This window comes from Protopterus annectens, chromosome 5.part1, assembly GCF_019279795.1.
Source record: "Protopterus annectens isolate FY-2018-M chromosome 5.part1, PAN1.0, whole genome shotgun sequence".
NCBI classification, from domain to species: Eukaryota; Metazoa; Chordata; order Ceratodontiformes; family Protopteridae; genus Protopterus; species Protopterus annectens.
The window spans coordinates 510,342,851-510,360,617 of record NC_056736.1 but is presented as its reverse complement, the minus strand read 5'-3'; the positions used below and the strand labels follow the sequence as shown (position 1 = coordinate 510,360,617).

Below are 17,767 nucleotides of genomic sequence, written 5' to 3'. Positions count from 1 at the left end.
GTTGCACACAGGACAACTACTTTGCACTGGCAAGCACTGTCCACATAGTTGCAAACTAGATATTCCTGACAGTGATTGATATTCTCACTCCTGCTAAATTTCCTACTGCCTCCGTTACTGGCTTGGTGGATATGGGCATCCTGACACAGTGCAGAAATGGCCTCATGTTTACTGGCAACCAACAAAGTTAATTCTCAAATAAACTGATATGGTATGTGAGAGATGCTTTTACACAATGTCACTGGAGACAAATCTCTAGCATAAAAGTACTCCTAATGTCAGTAAGGTTGTCAGTAGTACACACACTGCACCAATCAAGCACAATTCAAAGCAGACATATCAACCCACATCTGCTGAGGCACTTAACATGTAACCTTCATAAATCACAAAGACCTCCTAGATGAAGTACACACAACAAATATCCTCAGCAGCCCCAAATGCGCTCTTTTAAAAAGACGCCCACAGCAACACACAGAGCTATATCTCATGGAGCCTCTTACTCTAAGTCCAGTAGGCAAGCCACCACACAGTCCAACATTATAGTCATTGGAGACTCCATCATGAGACATGCTGATGTCCCTCTCACCAGGCTGAGTAAGGAGAAAGTTATGATCAGTTGCTTATCAGGGGCTAGGATCTGCCACATTACACATGCTGTCAGGTCAATGGACTTTACCAATAAGACTCAGTTATAGTCCATGTGGGAGTAAATGACCTGATAGGTACCTCCCTAGAGTATATGAAGAGAGACATCATGGAGCTCTTGAAATATGTGCCTCAAGCTGGTATGTGCTTAGCATTGATCAGCATTTTACCTTCTCCATGGACGATGCCACAATATGAACAAATGAGGATTGTCTTTAATAACTGGCTTAGTTTCTGGTGTCATTCTAAGGGGGTGCAATATTTGTCAGCATGGAAGAAGATGGTCAACAGACCATGCTGCTTTGCCAGGGATAGTCTGCACCCCTCCTCTTTGGGCTTTTGAATATTAGCTACAACATTGTTTTCATCAATAGTGCCTTTTTAGGCAATGCAAAACTGGAAGTACTTCTGACATTGCAAATCAAAACCAGGAAAATCTAAAGATATTATTGCTCAATGCTAGGAGTCTAAACAAAAAAACTCCACTCCCTAAAAGCTCTCTTTACCCCAGGGAATGCTGATGTATGTGCAGTCACTGAGACATGGTTTAAGGCTGTGGAGAGCAAACTAACAGTGCAAGGTTATATGCCTTCCACACATTTAGGCCAGCTACTTTACAGGCAGGGACTAAAGTAGAGGTGTCAATATTTACATCAAAAATAAATATACTTCAAGACTGGTCAAACAGGACAATGCACTTGAGCCGGTCTGTGTTCAAATCATTATAGGTAAAATCCAATACCACTTCCTTGCAAGCTATAGGTCCCTCTCTATGACCCAGAAAACCCGTGCCATGTATTTAAATGCATTAGAAACACTAACCATCCAACTCAATACCATATTCATGGGTGACTTTAATTACCCCACTTTTAACTGGGAATCCTATATGACACCAAACCAACATGCACAGAGATTTCCAGAATTTGTAAACACAAACTCCCTGGACCAGATAATCAATACACCAACAAGGGATGCAACCATACTGGATCTGGTCCTCACTAATATGAGAGACTGCTGCCCACCCCCTACTGTAATGCCTTCCCTGGCAAGGTCAGACCACAAAATGGTCTGCTTTGAAGTAAAAATAAAACCTGGACCACCAGCTAAACCTGGAATATTCAGGAACTATTCTAAGGCTAACCTCCTGCTATTAAGTGAGAACTTGGCAAAATTTCAAGCCTCCATAAACCCTGAGAATACTGCAGCCTATGCAGAACTTTTCACAGACCCATGTACAAGCATGTTAATAGCTACATAGAGGCAGCTGTACCCACCAGGAAGAAGTACAGAACTAACCCAAAAAACAAGCCACCCTGGTGGAATCACAAAATTTATAGGCTGTATAACAGGAGAAGAAAATCATGGCAAAAAGGAGGAGGTGTAACACCCAGCAGGATAAAAGCACTCTCATCAAACTAAACAAACATCCCAGAGGACAAATACAGTCTACCAAAGCCAAATTTGAGGTAATTTGGCCTTCTAGGCCAAAGACAACCACAAAGCATTCTTTAGCTATGTCCACAACCTCAAAGGCAATACACAATTGTGTGCAGAGCTCATTGTAAATGGAGCCACCTATATGGAGCCAGAAGATATAGCAAACCTCATGGCTGATAAGTTCAGCTCTAGCTTTACCCCTCATGCGTCATGAATGGAGAAAGGTGACAGTAATCCCTCTACACAAAGTTAGGCCATCTACAGACCCTGGAAACTACAGATCCATAAGTCTCATAGTCTTATAATGTAAGGCCATGGAAATAAATTATCATGGAAATTATCAATAGAGATATAGCAAACCTCCAGACACTGGACCCAACCCAGTTTGGTTTTATCAAGGGCAGATCATGCCTATTCAACCTGGTGGACTTCTTTGAGAAGGTCAGCAAAGCAATGGATAAGGGCAGAATCATTCACATTGCCTACCTTGACCTGGCCAAGGCATTTGACACAATACCCCACTCAGGCATTGTTGACAAACTCAAGAGGTTCAGTACAAACCCATATGTCACCTGGTGGATAGCCAACTGGCTCACAGACAGGACTCAGGAAGTTAGAATTGGGGAGTCCATCTCTTTAAACAGGCCAGTCTCAAGTGGAGTTCCTCAGGGATCAGTCCTTAGATTGCTCATTTTTGGCATTTACTTCTCAGAAGTCAACGTCAATGTTAGAGGTCTCTGGCTGACTAAATTTGCAGATTATTGCAAATTAGGAGCTGCCATTGAATCTCACACTGACACAAATGTTCTCCAGGAGGGGCTGGCACAGACAAACAACTGGTGTCAGAGCCATGGACCAAAACTAAATGCCAAGAAATGCATATTAATATCCTTTGGGAAGTCATCCATCCCTGGTTCATAGGTTCATATGTAGGTACTAGACTATTGGCCCTAGGGCCTATACAAGCCTAGCCAAAAAGGTACCCTGTTTTTCATCACCCAAGAAAATTATTTTCCTGTGCCCCTGTAACTATCATGTTGACAACACACCCCTTAGAGTTTACCCAGAAGTCAGGGACTTAGGATCACACACAGATAGTAATAAAGCCTTTGACCATCATGTGTCTACAGTGGTGAGGAAATCATTCTATGTTGCCCGACTTATAAGCAAAGGTATGACATCTAAGTCAAAGGAAGTCATTGTTCCATTGTATTCTGCACTTATCAGACCTATCAATGAGTACAATGCCCCTTTGGTATGTACCTAACCAGGCATATCCAGCAATTGGAACATCCACAGAAGTCCCTCACTAAAATAATATGGGGCATAAGTAAAATGTCCTATGCAGACCGCTTCAGGGCTCTATCCCTGTATTGTGTCTTCTACACACTTTTGAGAGGAGATCTATGGCTGGTATACAGGGCATTGTCAGACCACACTCTGATGGACTTCCTGCATATCCACAAAACAAGCAGCACCAAAATAATCCGTTTAAAGACTTAAACCTTGCCTCTGATATAAATTGGACCTGCTGGAGAGATAGGTATGTTGCCCAGAGACTATAAACCAAATGTACCCAAAAGGTTAATAATTCGTAACACACAAAATGAAAAGATACGGACTGAGCTTCACTCAACAGTTTTAATGCAGTGCTCCAAAAACTAAGCGCTTTCACAATGCACAGATGGCTTCTTCAGAGTTAATAGGAGCCATTAGACAAAGTGATCTAATGTTGTTGTTGTATCTTTCGGCTTATCCCGGTTAGGGGTCGCCACAGCGAAACTCCGGTCCGCTAATGTTTGTTAGTGGATTTTTACATGCCGAGTTACCAGCCCTGATGCACAATCTTCAGTGAAGGCATGCCCATTCACGCATGCCTCCACACAGAAGACGCTCTAGCTGAGAATCTAACGCGACAACGTCTTGCTGTGAGGTGACAATGCTACCGCAGCACCACTAATGTAAATTCATAAATGATGGTCCCTGCGTGACAGCTCGTAGATTAAAGGACAGGAAAGCAGAACATCTTATTTATTAATATGTATTTATTAGTAGCATTTGGAAATATGTTTTTTGGATTTATAATATATATATTATATATCCAAAAAAACATATTTCTAAATACTACTATTAAATACATGTTAATAAATACTTATTAATAATGCTAAAAAGCACAAAAGCACTTATAAAATACTAATAATATAGCAATACTGTAGAGGTAAAAAGACCTCAAAGCATACAAATAGTACCTAACTAAACTTCATGCACCCTTTGTTTCAACACTGGCATAATGGATATGTGGTCATTCAAACCAGGTTGACAAGTTTCATTTAAGCTAACTTGCCATTTATATTCCAATACTTCAACTTTAAGTTTGTCATCCCCCCACCCAACCCTATCAATCACAAAGAAGATAAATTTCTTATAATTTGGACAGGTAATGCTGTGTGTATATAGGTCATTATACATACCCCTGTTCTTAATAGCCCTAAGATGTTCTGCTTTCCTGTCCTTTAATCTACATGTTGTTTTTCCTACGTTGAATCTTGAGCATGTGGTACAAGTAGCTAAATATACCACCATTTTTGAGTTACAACTACATCTGCCTGGACAAGGTATTGCCCTATTGTACCCAAAAGCTGTCACATAGGGACCATCATTTATGAATTTACAATATCTACATGCTCCACATTTATGCATTCTTGAGCATGTGTTTTTTAACCTTTGTCCTTCAAACAAATCTTTGATATTTCTTCCCCTTGAGAAGACCACTTGTGGGGTCTGTCCCAGTTCTTTCTTTAATTCATTGTCAAAGGTTACATCCCATGACCGTCTGACAATTTCTAGTATCTCGGGTACTTGATAGTTATACTTCAAAATTAATGCTCTAGAATCAACTTGGACAATTGGATGGGAAACTGGAAATTCATCCCTAGTTTGGCACCTCCGTCTCTAATGGACACAGGTTACCTGAAAAAGGTTCATCTCCCAGGCTCATGCTTACACTTATCAAGGGTAACAGAACTTGTCAGAGATTTGGGATGCATGGCTATAGTCTTAAAAAGGCCCTTGAGGTCATTAGCCTAGTAAACACCTATGAACCTTCTTTCTTTTTGTCAGTTTCTATATTCTTTTTAAACTTTATTGCATTACTGCATACTGTTTAATTCATCTATTTAATTGAAATTAAACTTGTGTAGACTGAGTTTTTAATTTCTATAATTGTTAAAAAAGGGCGCTTCATTAAAATGCTTAGGAAATCATTGCAGCAAAATGAATGACTCTTGCTGTGATTATTTATTTTAGTTATTTATTTATTTACATTTGTTGACCGGGAGTGTCCGACTGGATGTAGGTCCATTTTCAGTGGAGGCCCAGGGAGAAAAGCTCCACAGTTAAAATATACAGACAGTAGTTACATTGGATTTACATTGCGATTAACAATTTGATTAACATAGCAATTAATTACAAACATAGTTACAGATGAAGAACATAGTACATCAGTAGACAACTAGAATCATTATCTGTGAAGTACATAACAGACATTAACAATTGTTACAATAAGAAGTGCCTGCTGTATAATAAGTAGTAGGCTTATGAGCATCCGAGCATGCTATAATCAAGGTAGTTAGTGGGGTAGAAAGAAAGGTAGTTGTTGGATGGGGTGGGTGATATTAGAGTGGGAGTTGCAAGGGCATAGCCAGCATGTTTTTAGGTGCGGTTTTAGTAAAGTTTTGAAGTGGGTGCATGATGGTATGGAGGTAATTGTGGGTGGGAGGGAGTTCCATAATTTGGCTATGGCGAAAGAGAATAGTGCTTCACCAGCAGAGTTATTGGCTTTAGTGATCTGCAATTGATTTTTGTTGCTGGATCTTAGTGGTCTGGTGGTGCGATCGGGTTGGAGTAGATTATGGAGGGATGGGACTTTAGTGGATGGTTTACTAGTTTGTGGGCGAGTGTGAGTTGATACCATTGAAGGAGGTGAGGGAGTTCAAGCCAGCCCAGTTCATCAAGTGAGAGACAGTGGTGACTATGGTAGGATGCCCCTGTGGCGAATTTGGCGATTTTGTTGTAGCAGGTCTCTAGCTGGTTTAGATCGCATTGCCTTAGGTTGGTATATATTGGAGAGGCATAAAGTTGGGTGGAAATAAGGTGCGAATTTGCTACTGAAATCTTTGCTGCTTTGGTGAGAAGTTGCTTATTTCTAATGCTCCTAGTTTTTTGTGGACTTTATTTATGGTCATGGATATGTGAATGTCAAATTTTAGTTTATTGTCTATTTCCACTCCTAGCAATTTGGTGTGTTCTGTTGGGTGTATAGTGGTGTTGTCTTTTGCTGTGATGTTAAAGTGAGAGTTGTTTTGAGTATGTTTGATGGGTTGGAAGATGAGTAGTTTAGTTTTGTTTGGGTTGAGTATTAATTGGGCATCGGATAACCAAGTTTCAACAGAGGAAAAGGCTTCGTGTGTGACTTTTTGCAGTTTGGGTAGGGACTGGGCTGAGCAGATGATGGTTCAATCATCTGCATATTGTATAAGTGTGCCATGTTTGGTGGCAGAGGCTAGATTATTGGTGAAAATAGAGAAGAGTAGGGGTCCACGGATGGATCCTTGGAGAACCCCTATAGAGACATGTAGCTGGGGAGATATGTCATTCTGCCATACAATGGATTGTTGGCGGTCAGACAGGTAACTCTGAAACCAGTTGGTGACTGATTGAGAGAAGGATAGGTTATTGAGGACAGAGATGAGTTGTTTGTGTGGGACCATGTCAAATGCTTTAGATAGGTCTAGGAAAGTAGCAGAGGAGAGATAGCCACTGTTTTTATGCTGAAAAATAGTGTTTGTCTTTCCATGCTGAAAAATAGTGTTAGTAAAGGAGAGTAAGGCAATGGTGGTGCTATGGTTTGGTCAGAAACCATGCTGAGTATTGGAAAGGAGGTTGTTAGTAAGGAGGTAGTCTGAGACCTGAGAGTGAATGCGTCTCTCTAGTATTTTGGAGAGTGGAGAGAGAATAGCTATTGGGCGGTAATTGGTTAGTTCTGTGGAGGGGCCGCCTTTGTGGAGGGGAATTATATGTGATACTTTCCATAGTGTGGGAACGTAACTTTCTGACAGAGATTGGCTAATCAAGATGGATACTGCGTAGGCCAGACCATCAGCTGCGATTTGTAGGTATTCACTTGGGAGGTTGTCTGCTGCTAATTTAGTGGGCTTAAGTTTAGTTAAGAGTTTTTTTATGTTGGATGTAGGTACAGGAGAAAAAGAGAAAGCAGTGGGGAAATTACTAGTTGAAGGTGTGGGTTGGAGAGGAGGGGGGTTGTATTGTTTAGCTAGTGATAGCATGGTTTGTGTGAAGTGTGTGTTAAATGAGGTAGCAATATTTTTGGAGGAGTGAGGGAATGTTAGGAGGAGGGGTACTGACTTTACCTGGGTGGAGGATGGAGTTTATGGAGGACCAGAATTGTTTGGGGCTGTGTTGGGAGGATTCTAGGGCAGACTGGTAGTGCTGGATTTTGTCCTGTTTTATTAGCTTTTTGACTCTATTGCGTAGTTCTAGGAATTTCTGTCTAGTTGAGTGGTTTTTGGTTTTGCACCAGTGCTCCCAGGCTTTATCCCTGTTTTTCATTTCTGACTTAGTGGCTTTCTGTAGCCATGGGGAGGGTTGTGCTTTGGTTCTGGAAAGTCTTATGGGGGCATGGTAATTAAGGATGCTCAGGAAGGTACTATTAAAAAAAATTCAACTGCGTCATCAAGACTGAGGTACTTTAGAGGATGCCAGTTACATTCTTTGAGGGATGAGATGAATGTGAGTGGGTTAAAGTTTAGTTTTTTATGTATTTGATGGTAGATGACAGGTTTAGCTTGGTATAGGTATTTTTTGAGTAGGAATGTTGGGGAGTGATCACTGAGGCTATCTGATAAGCAACCTGTTATATATGACTGGGGACTCTTACTGACTAGTATCCAATCCAGGGTAGTGTGCTTGCTGGAGTTTTTATTTATCCTGGTTGGCAAATGGACTAGTTGGGTAAAGCCATGAAGGTTTACATGATGGGTTGGATGACTGCCAGAACAGGATTGCCAGTCAATATTGAAATCACCTAAAATTATAGTTTCTTGGTGGAGATGGTGGGTAGACCAGTTGAGGAGGTTTTCTAGTGGAGGGATGTTTTGGCCAGATGGGAAGTAGCATCCAATTATGTTGATGGTTTTGTTTTGGTTTATTTTGAGGTTGGTATATATTATTTCTTCATTGCCTATTTGTGGAGCTGATGATTTTAAGATCTGGATGTTTAGATGCTGTTTAAATATTATAGCTACATTGCCTCCTTTCTTGTTTAGCCGGTCTACTCTTAGTATGCCGTAACTGGTAGGGAGGATTTGCTCACTGGTAATGTGAGGTTTTAGCCAGGTTTCTGTCAGGATGACTATATCTGGGGAGTACAAGTCTATGGTGGCATGGAGTTCATGGACTTTATTAGATATACTTCTAATATTTAGGCTTAGTAGATGGAAGTCAATTGGCTTTCTATTGGCTGTAATATGGGAGAAGTTTTGGTTTCTAGTCTGATTATGAGGATTGGGGTTGGAGATGGTAGGGCCAGGGTTGGGGTGGATGTCTCCACTTAGGGCTAGTTTTGATATGCATGAGGTTATTAGTTTTCTCAGTTTTTGAATGTATTTGTTAATTAGGGAAACTTTATGATTGTTCTCTGCAGGTAATAGGTATGGTTGGAGGGTTACTATGTTAAGTTGTAGGAATGCTTTATGTTTGAGTAATATAGTTGCTAGAATATGTGGAGGGTGCATAGGGATTGTTTTTGAGTTGGTGGGAGGGGAGCTGAGTGAGGGTGAGACATGAGTGGTGGTGTGAGTAGTAGTACAGTGGTAGTGGTTGAGTGTGGGAATGATGGAGTTCTGGTAGGATGTAAGATATGCAAGGAGAGTGCATGCAGTGATCATAGAAAAGGTATGCTTGTACATGTCAGCTGAGGAGGAGTGATAGTAGTGGGAAGATGGAGGAGGTAGTGTTGGGTTTAGTGCCGTGGTTGGCTATTGGAAAGATGGGAGGGGTTTGTGAGTGTAATAATGGTAGGACCACTGTGGCAGGAGCAGGGGCAGGGTGAGGAGTGAAGTGGGTAGAGACCCTGTTAGTTGCTCCTATGAGGGGGCTGGAAACAGTCAGGTAACAGAGTAAACTGATAAATGAACATATGATAGTGAATGTGGAGACTCAGGTAGGTTCCCTGTATTTCCACAAACAATCATTTAGCTGTGCACCAATTCAGGTAGTTTTAATAAGTTGTATGGCAGAGCCGAGCATGAGGTGCTCAAAGGGTGGCTGTAGTTTTAAAAATGGTGCCTGCCACAGGTAATATTTATTAACTTTGGGATTGGCTTAGGTAATAAACAGGGAAGGGGGAGGGGGAGAACAAGGGTGTGAGCAGGCAGTTCTTTTGTACTGTTGCGAACGCGCCAAAGTAAAGACAAGTTTGTGTTTAAGAAACAATCAGAATTGACCAAGGACTGCTCTGAAACTGAAAGCAATTTCTTAACCATTTCTCAGGTGGAAAAACAGGATAACCTTGAATCAGTAGGCTACTGTGGTCTCAGTTTAAGTTAACAAACACACAGTATTTATCAGGTATAGATACTATTTGCTAACAGAAGGGAATAAGAGAGAAAATGGAAGATGTGTGTGTGTGTGTGTGGGGGGGGGGGGGGCTGCTTACAAGCCAAAGCAGAGTGCTCTCCAGTGGATAATGAATATTGGCTCAAATAGGTAGCCACATACTCAAAGTTAACTTTAGCTGTTTGCAGACAGTTCAGAACCGGAATGCGCTTTTCTTATAAGAATGATAAAGGTGGTATCGCAGTTGAATACTTAAGAGTGGTGTTAGGTCTAGAAAAGAAGAGTACAGAGAGGAGTAAGCACTTTGAGATGGTAAAGATATATTATAAAGATTACAAAAAACAAACTGAGCAAATAGCTACTGCATACAGGAAAATATGTCTTGAACCAACTACTAGTATATGCAGATACTGAGCCAATTGGAAAAACATCCGTGAGAAGGAACCTAAGCTGACAGTTATGCAGTCACAGATAAAAATATAGCGAGCAGCACTCTGTCCTTGGTCTCTAATGTGATTCTATCCACCAGTAACAGCACAATTATATAGAAATAATTAGACACCAGTATGAGCTGTCTACACACAGCACATATACATGAATAACATTAGTGAAGAAGGTGCAGCTATTCGAATAGACCATACTATTATACTAAAAACAACTTGGTGTAGGCAAACAAAATGCTAGCATGCCATAGTAACTTCCAGTAATAAAGCCTAAATCATATTAGATATCTAACACAATTCAACATAAATAAGCATATACAGTTGTAAAACACTTACTGGAGAGACACTGAGCTCCTCATGGGGCCTGTAGCAGAGTGGATTGTAGTTATAAAAATGGTGCCTGCCACAGGTAATATTTATTAACTTTGGTATTGGCTTAAGGTAATAAACAGAGAAGGGGGAGGAGGAGAACAAGGGTGTGAGCAGGCAGTACTTTTGTACTGCTGCTAATGAGCCCAAGCAAAGACAAGTTTGTGTGTAAGAAACAATCAGAATTGACCATGGACTGCTCTGAAACTGTAAGTCATTTCTTAACCATTTCTCAGGTGGAAAAACAGGATAACCTTGTATCAGTAGGCTTCTGTGGTCCCAGTTTAAATTAACAAACAAACGGTATTTATCAGTTATGGATACTATTTGCTAACAGAAGGGAATAAGAGAGAAAATGGAATATGAGTGTGTGTGTGTGTGTGTGTGTGTGTGTGTGTGTGTGTGTGTGTGTGTGTGTGTGTGTGTGTGTGAGAGTGTGAGTGGGGGGGGGGGGGCTGCTTAGAATCCAAAGCAGAGTGCTCTCCAGGGGATAATGAATATTGGCTCAAACAGGTAGACACATACTCAAAGTTAACTTTAGCTGTTTGCAGACAGTTCAGACCTGGACTACACTTTTCTTATAAGAATGATAAAGGTGGTACCACAGTTGAAAACTTAGTGTGTTAGGTTGAAGAGACACTGAGCTCCTCCTGGGGCCTGTAACAGAGTGGATCAAATCTGTACCATCTTAATTTTACTGATAATTTTATTTCTTATATTTATAACATCCCTTATCATGAGAATTTATAATGTAATTTTAATTCACATTTGTAAACATTGTTAGCTCTTTATTGAATATTTTAAATGGAAATAAATTCATCCTTTGAGTAATTATTTTCTCATGATCATGATACCAGAAATTGTATAAAATAAAAGCAGTAACTTTCAAAATGAGATGCTGCTAAAGAACAGATTATGTCATCTTCTATTGCTTTACAATAATCTCTTGTAATTTTATCATAATGCATAACAATTCTAAGTTATTTATAACTTTGCACAATAATTTCACTAGTACTAGAATGTAAAGATAAGAAGTATGCAATTAACAATGTGAATGTTGGGCAATTAACAGGAATAGTTACATCAGTTCTTATTCTTAAACCTGTGCTTCTATGGCTTCTAAATCTATAACCACTAATAATCTGAATATTCTTGAGTTTCAGAGCATTTAGTTGTGTTAAATTATTATTATTAAGTTGTATGAGAATGTAATGAAAATCATAGTGAAGCATCTGTAACGTATTATTAGTTCTGCTACTAATTTTACATTTATGGCATCGTGTTCATAAACTATTGTAACGCCCTTAAAGGTTGCAGAATTAAGATCAGTGATGAGTATTGCAAATTGCAAGGGTGTTAGAAGAGAACCCTTGGATTGTTTTCTGATAGACAGAGAAGGCAAAGCAGCCTTCAGAAATGACAACCAGCAATCTAATGGGAAGATACTAAATCAGACCCAACAATAGCCTCATCTGTAAAGTTCACCTGTGGTTCTAACCACCTTACTGAGGTATAAGTGAACAGTACTTCAGAGCTAAAGTTTGATAAAATGTTTTAAAGAAGTCTAAAGCTTATTTAGTGTTAAACTTCTAAAATCCTTGAAAAAAATGGGCTGAAATTTCAAGTCCATACATTTAAAAAATAATTAAAGTTTGTTACATCCAAGTTTAGAATTAATGAAAGGTGAACTTACCTGAGAAACTGCTTTGTAAATGAGAAGAGAGAAATTAAACAGCAATATCATGGACAGAATCTGAAGCAATGAAACAAATTAAAAAAATTGTATGGCTAAATTTCTAAAAGGGAAATAGGAATCTAAGGTAAGTGTAGAACAAAGGCGTCTAGAACAAAAGCTGTGGATATCAGATTGTGCACTATGTATAAATCCTCATTGGCAAAATAAAATGTCGGAATAAAAACACCATAAAATTCTGGCAGCACATTGCAAAACAAATACTATACAAGCATAAAATTGCTGTACAACACAAAAGGCTAGAGTACAAAGCATGTCCTGACTCAAAAAATACTGAAACTAACTGCAGGCAGCAAACATCTAAAACTTAATGGTGTCTTAAAGTGCTGAGTCCCCACCCCATCCCATTTAATTTTATTTACTCATTCTGAGGTTAAATGTAAATTGCCAAAGTAGTTGTGTATTTATTTATTCATCTGATACATTTGTATAACATAACATGGAAAATAATGAGGTGGTTGCAGGAAGACAAGGAAAACATGGTGGGCATATGCAGTAGCTTGCTCCACCACTCCTATTCTGGGCATATTCTTTGTCTCTTCCCCAACATGGGACATGATGTTTCTTTGGATCTTTGGAATGTGAGAAGCAGTTGCTTTTGAAACACTACCATGCATTTAATTACAGTAGACAGATGAATGCAGCTGACAATAAAACTAATGTCTTTTGGCTTTTCCCGGTTAGGGGTCACCACAGTGGATATCCGGTTCGCTAACAATTGGCAGTGGATTTTTTATGGTGCCGAGGTGCCAGCCCGATGCCCAACCTTCAAAGAAGGTACATCCATTCATGCACGCACCTACCTGCATGTATTTAGATGTCACTCGACTGTGGGGAGGACATGCAGACTCCACACAGAAGGTGCTCCGGCCAAGAATCAAACCGGGCTAATGCAGCTGACAATACTGGCTGTAAAAAAAGGAGCACATTACATCATAATGCAAGGAGGTAGAACTGGTGCCATCACCTCACATACATTTAATCAGGTCTACAGTAAGGCAAATATCAAGGAGCTCAACAGAAATGCTCCTGCTGGTGTTATAAAAAGAAAGACAAGGCTGCTACTAAAGAAGACTTCAAGTAAATCAGTCAAAGAGTTTTTTGTTTTTGCTTTTTTTTTGGGGGGGGCATTATTGAACCTTTCAGATGGCCAACAGCTGCTTGACTTCAGCTTCATTTGCTCCAGAGTACTGACTACTGGGTGAGGCCATCTTGACGGAGGAAAGATGAACTGAAGAATGCAGGTAGCTAGACAGTGTCTTACTAGCAGTGGAAATTATAGGCAGGGTGGGAATGTGAGGTAGAGACTGATGTGATGTAGGTGGAGCAGACACACATGTCAGCAGTGCCATATATGCTCTCACTCATGCCAGGGCATTTTCCAAAGGCCCTTCCAACAGCAAGCTAAATCGCTTTGCTATGCTGGCTTGTCCAGTTGGAAATAACCTCTGTGGACATGCTTACACCAGGCTGTAGAGTGAACACACTTTTTTAGCTCTCTCTCATGCATAGACCAGTAATAATTCCAAGAATTGACCTCCAACACGGCTTGAAGAAAGATCTATCCATGCCAACATGACATAATCCCCTCCCTGCATGATAGACACATGCATCCTCCCTGACAGTCTTTTCTGCTCTGGAAAACTAAGAATAAATGTTTATTCTTAGTTTACCAGAGCACTAAAGGAATTCATCTATACACTTGGTAATAAAGAACTTGGCACACAAAGGTTAAACAATGTAGGTGTACTTGGCTGCTGTGAAGTTTTTTCATTTATGCCAAAGGGTTGATGACTATCAAGAAGCACAGGGCAGTGGGGAAGATGCTATAGATATGGGCGGATTTCCAAAATCACACACAGAGCTGATGCAGCCCTTGTGCAGATATATTTTGTGAGGCTTTGGAAGGGTTTGTATAATATTTCTGAGGACTACACTGCTCATGCTAGTGGGGAAGTCATCTCTCTGTTTTTTGACTATGGAACTTTTCAATCTATTGAGCTACTTTGGGAGAAGGAAAAAGAGGCTGCCAGCCTCCAACTTCAGACACATCATTTTTGTAGATAACTGACTTATAAATCAAGATTCGGGAACAAGTGCAATGCTCGTCCGAGTCAGTTGAATACACAGATTACCTTTAAAAGGAGTGCATAAGGCCATTTCACTGATAGACCCACAGGTGTCAGCATTACAATAACTGATTATCTGCCATCAGCTACTCCACATGGTGATGAGTTCTTACCTGCTTTGGCAAGTCGTGCAGAGTGAGAGACGGCATTTCAAAAGAGAAAGCTAAAGTTTCAACATCTACTGACTTAGGGACAATGAAAATGGCTCCTACATTGCAGCTTATGAAACTGTAGAAGGCAGACTCATCAGATTATTTGAATGCTGTTGATCCATCACTGAAGAACACCGTTACTCAGCTACACTTTCAAGGGGAGCAGAGGTGCAAAACAAGTGAACCAGAGTTTCTTGGGAGATGCAGTATTGGTGAGAAGTTTCGCATCTGATGAAGTCATGTACTGAGTGACGAAAAACACTTGTGAGTGTTTGTCAGCATTTTATGGTCTTACTTTACTGTGTTGCCTGCTATTAAACATATTTAGAACTGTCTGGAATCTCCTGGCCTGGACATTTTCTTTGGAATATTTAATAATAAATAATAAAAGAACATTAAAATATTAAATATCTGTTTACAATAAACACCAGAGTGTCAATCACAGGAAATATTAAAATAACACAAATGAACAGACTCACACAGATACAGAAAAACAGTACTTTACTAACCTCATTTCCTGACTGATTTAAAGAATTACTATTCCCTGGTTACTTACTAAAGTATGGCAAGATGAGGTAGGTAAGTGATCCTTCTATGCTTGCTTTGGCAACACATATGCTAAAATTGGAATGATACAGTGAATATTAGCATGGCCCTTGCACAAGGATGACATGCAAATTTGTGAAGTGTATGTCAGGTTACAAAAACAGGCTGCACTGAGCCTTCTGTCTCATCTCATATCAAAACATCAATTTTGTGCTGGATTACAGAATGACATCTGGCTTTGGTTCCCACACTATCATCTTTACTAGAGGCTGCCAGGATTTAGCACAGGTGTGTTATCTTACACTCCTAGAGTTTTGCTAAGATCTGTTGCCGTTTTTGGAAGTCATAAAGCAATTTTAAATTTCCAGTCTTCCAGAGTAGCAATTAGTTCACCCCCATGGACAATACAGAAAGCTTACTAGTACAGATTTTTTGTCTCTGGCTGCATTGAGACTTGTGAGATACAATATTTATGTCCTAAACTAAGTACTTTACGTTCAAACTATTTTGTCAAAGTTATCTGGACTGAGATTAACCTCTTCTCTTCCAGTATCCACTGTTACAATAGCACAGTCTGACATACATGTATATTTCTTTTCTGTCCAGCAGGAGACACTGTTGATACATTTTTAACACAAGCAACTTTACAAATGCAATTTCAACACAAGCATCTGTACAAATCAGTTTGATATACAGATGACATATAATTCTTTACAAAACTCCAGCTAACTATACTACCATATGTTACACATCCACTGCCCTACTTCTTCTGGCCTAGCTGGCAATACCTCACATTGTCACAACTTGCTCAAAATCAGACAATAGGCAAATGGAGGCTGAGGGAATCATGCCCTTTATCATAGGAAGCACCTTGTTAACAACTCACAGACTTAATCCTATACTCTAACTTTTAGAGGATTGAAGGCCACAAGGCAGCTTTTTTGACTAGCCATTATTTTTACTTTTGCACTGAAATGCATGTGGGGCATAAGCCTTACTGGAAAGCAACTGAGACAAGACAGCAAAAAATAGAATTTGTTTTTGGAAGTATTTGAGGGATATGTGAGGGGTTAATTTTTACCTGATGTACTCCAAAATGGCTGGTTGTTGTCATCATGTACTTTGCAGAGAAGGGGATGAGTTAAGATGCAAAGTCAAATAAAAAAGATTTGTTTGTAAAGAGAAGAATCAAATTTGGTCATTGATAATAGACAGGTTTTGCGATATGCCAAAGATTCTAAAGTTATTGAAAGAGTACCAAACATATCAAGCAATGCATGAGTCAGATAAGGTATACAGCAGGATTTATGAGTCTGGCACAACCAAATGAAGGTAAGAATCCAATCTAGTTTATGGGTGATGAGGTTCATTTGTCTGACCTGCTGATGAATATGTTCAACCTATAAATGTTTTTCTCTTTCAGAGAATTTAGAAGTAAGTTAGATGTTGATGAAGGAGTACAGCAAGACAAAAAATAAAGAAACAAATAGATACATAAATAAGTAAATAAGACAACTTAAGGGCAGGTCTAGACTGGGACAACAATAACAAAGGGAGGAGTGGGAAATGAAGGAAAAAAAAAAGAAGGAACAAGCCACAATTTGTGGTGATGCAAGAATGTAGCCAGGTGATTGGAAGGACTGAAGAAGAAAAGGAAGAAATATTTTATAACCCCTCCATTTCCTGAAATAGTCTGTGGGCTTTTTTCCCATGCTTACGATGTTCCATCCTCAACAAATTGACATCAAGTAGTACCAATGTCGACCCATGTGATGATGGGTTAACTGTAATGCTAAGTATGTTAAGGCTAAGAGAAGAAAAGCTTTCCGATGGTACTAATCAAAACTGAAAGGGGTGATGGGGTAAGATCTGGTTATGTTTTACTTACCCTCTTGTATGGCTGACAGATCCTTATTAATGATGTATGGAAACTAAATTTGGGGAGGGAAACACCCTTCAAAAACAGTGATATGTGACCAATGAAAGGGCATGATTTAGCTCACCACAAGAGAGCTCTCTGGTAACTGAACACATCCTAGTTGATAAGATTAGGGTTATTTGATTGTATAGAGTAAGGGCTGCTGTCAATATAGCAAGGGGGTTTGTGATTTTGACTGTCATAGAATGTTAAATGGTCTAGCTGGCAAATAAGTCAATGTAAATTTTAGCACAATAACAGCATGGCAATGAAATGAAAAGTCTAGTGAATGTTGAAAATATGTAAAAACAAGATGTAAATAGGTGTGGAGATATCTGAACAGCAAAATGATAATCTTTTGTCATTTTTCAGGGTGTGGCCAATAAAATATGGTTAAAAAAATGCAATCAGGTGAGCATTCCACTTTCTGTAAAGGGTGCCACTGCTAAGTACCTTCCTTGATCATTCAACTGTATTGCTGTCATCTGATATGAATTCAGAAAACAGTCAATAGCAAGCAATTCAGAGTACATTTCAACAGAAAACATATGAAAAATAATTCAGAGTACATTTCAAATGGTGATATTTGAGAAACATCAGAAAGGTAATAGTCAGAGACACTGTTGTTATATTTCAAAGTAGTTTGTTCTTCCAATAGCTTTCATAATAAAACACCTGGTTGTCTCTTCAATAACTTTTATTTCACAAAATAAGCTTAACTTTTATGAACAAATTATAAC

The 17,767-nt window shown here is 39.4% G+C and overlaps 1 protein-coding gene and 1 non-coding gene across 3 annotated transcripts in view; both read left to right on the top strand.

The window, feature by feature from the left end:
* The window catches only part of GRPR (gastrin releasing peptide receptor), a 1,477,698-nt gene that overhangs the window by 552,440 nt on the left and 907,491 nt on the right, over positions 1-17,767 (top strand). The gene's annotated exons all lie outside the window — the stretch shown is intronic.
* LOC122803696 lies at positions 15,160-15,264 on the top strand. The gene has a single exon (XR_006365143.1). It is a non-coding gene; the product is annotated as a U6 spliceosomal RNA (small nuclear RNA).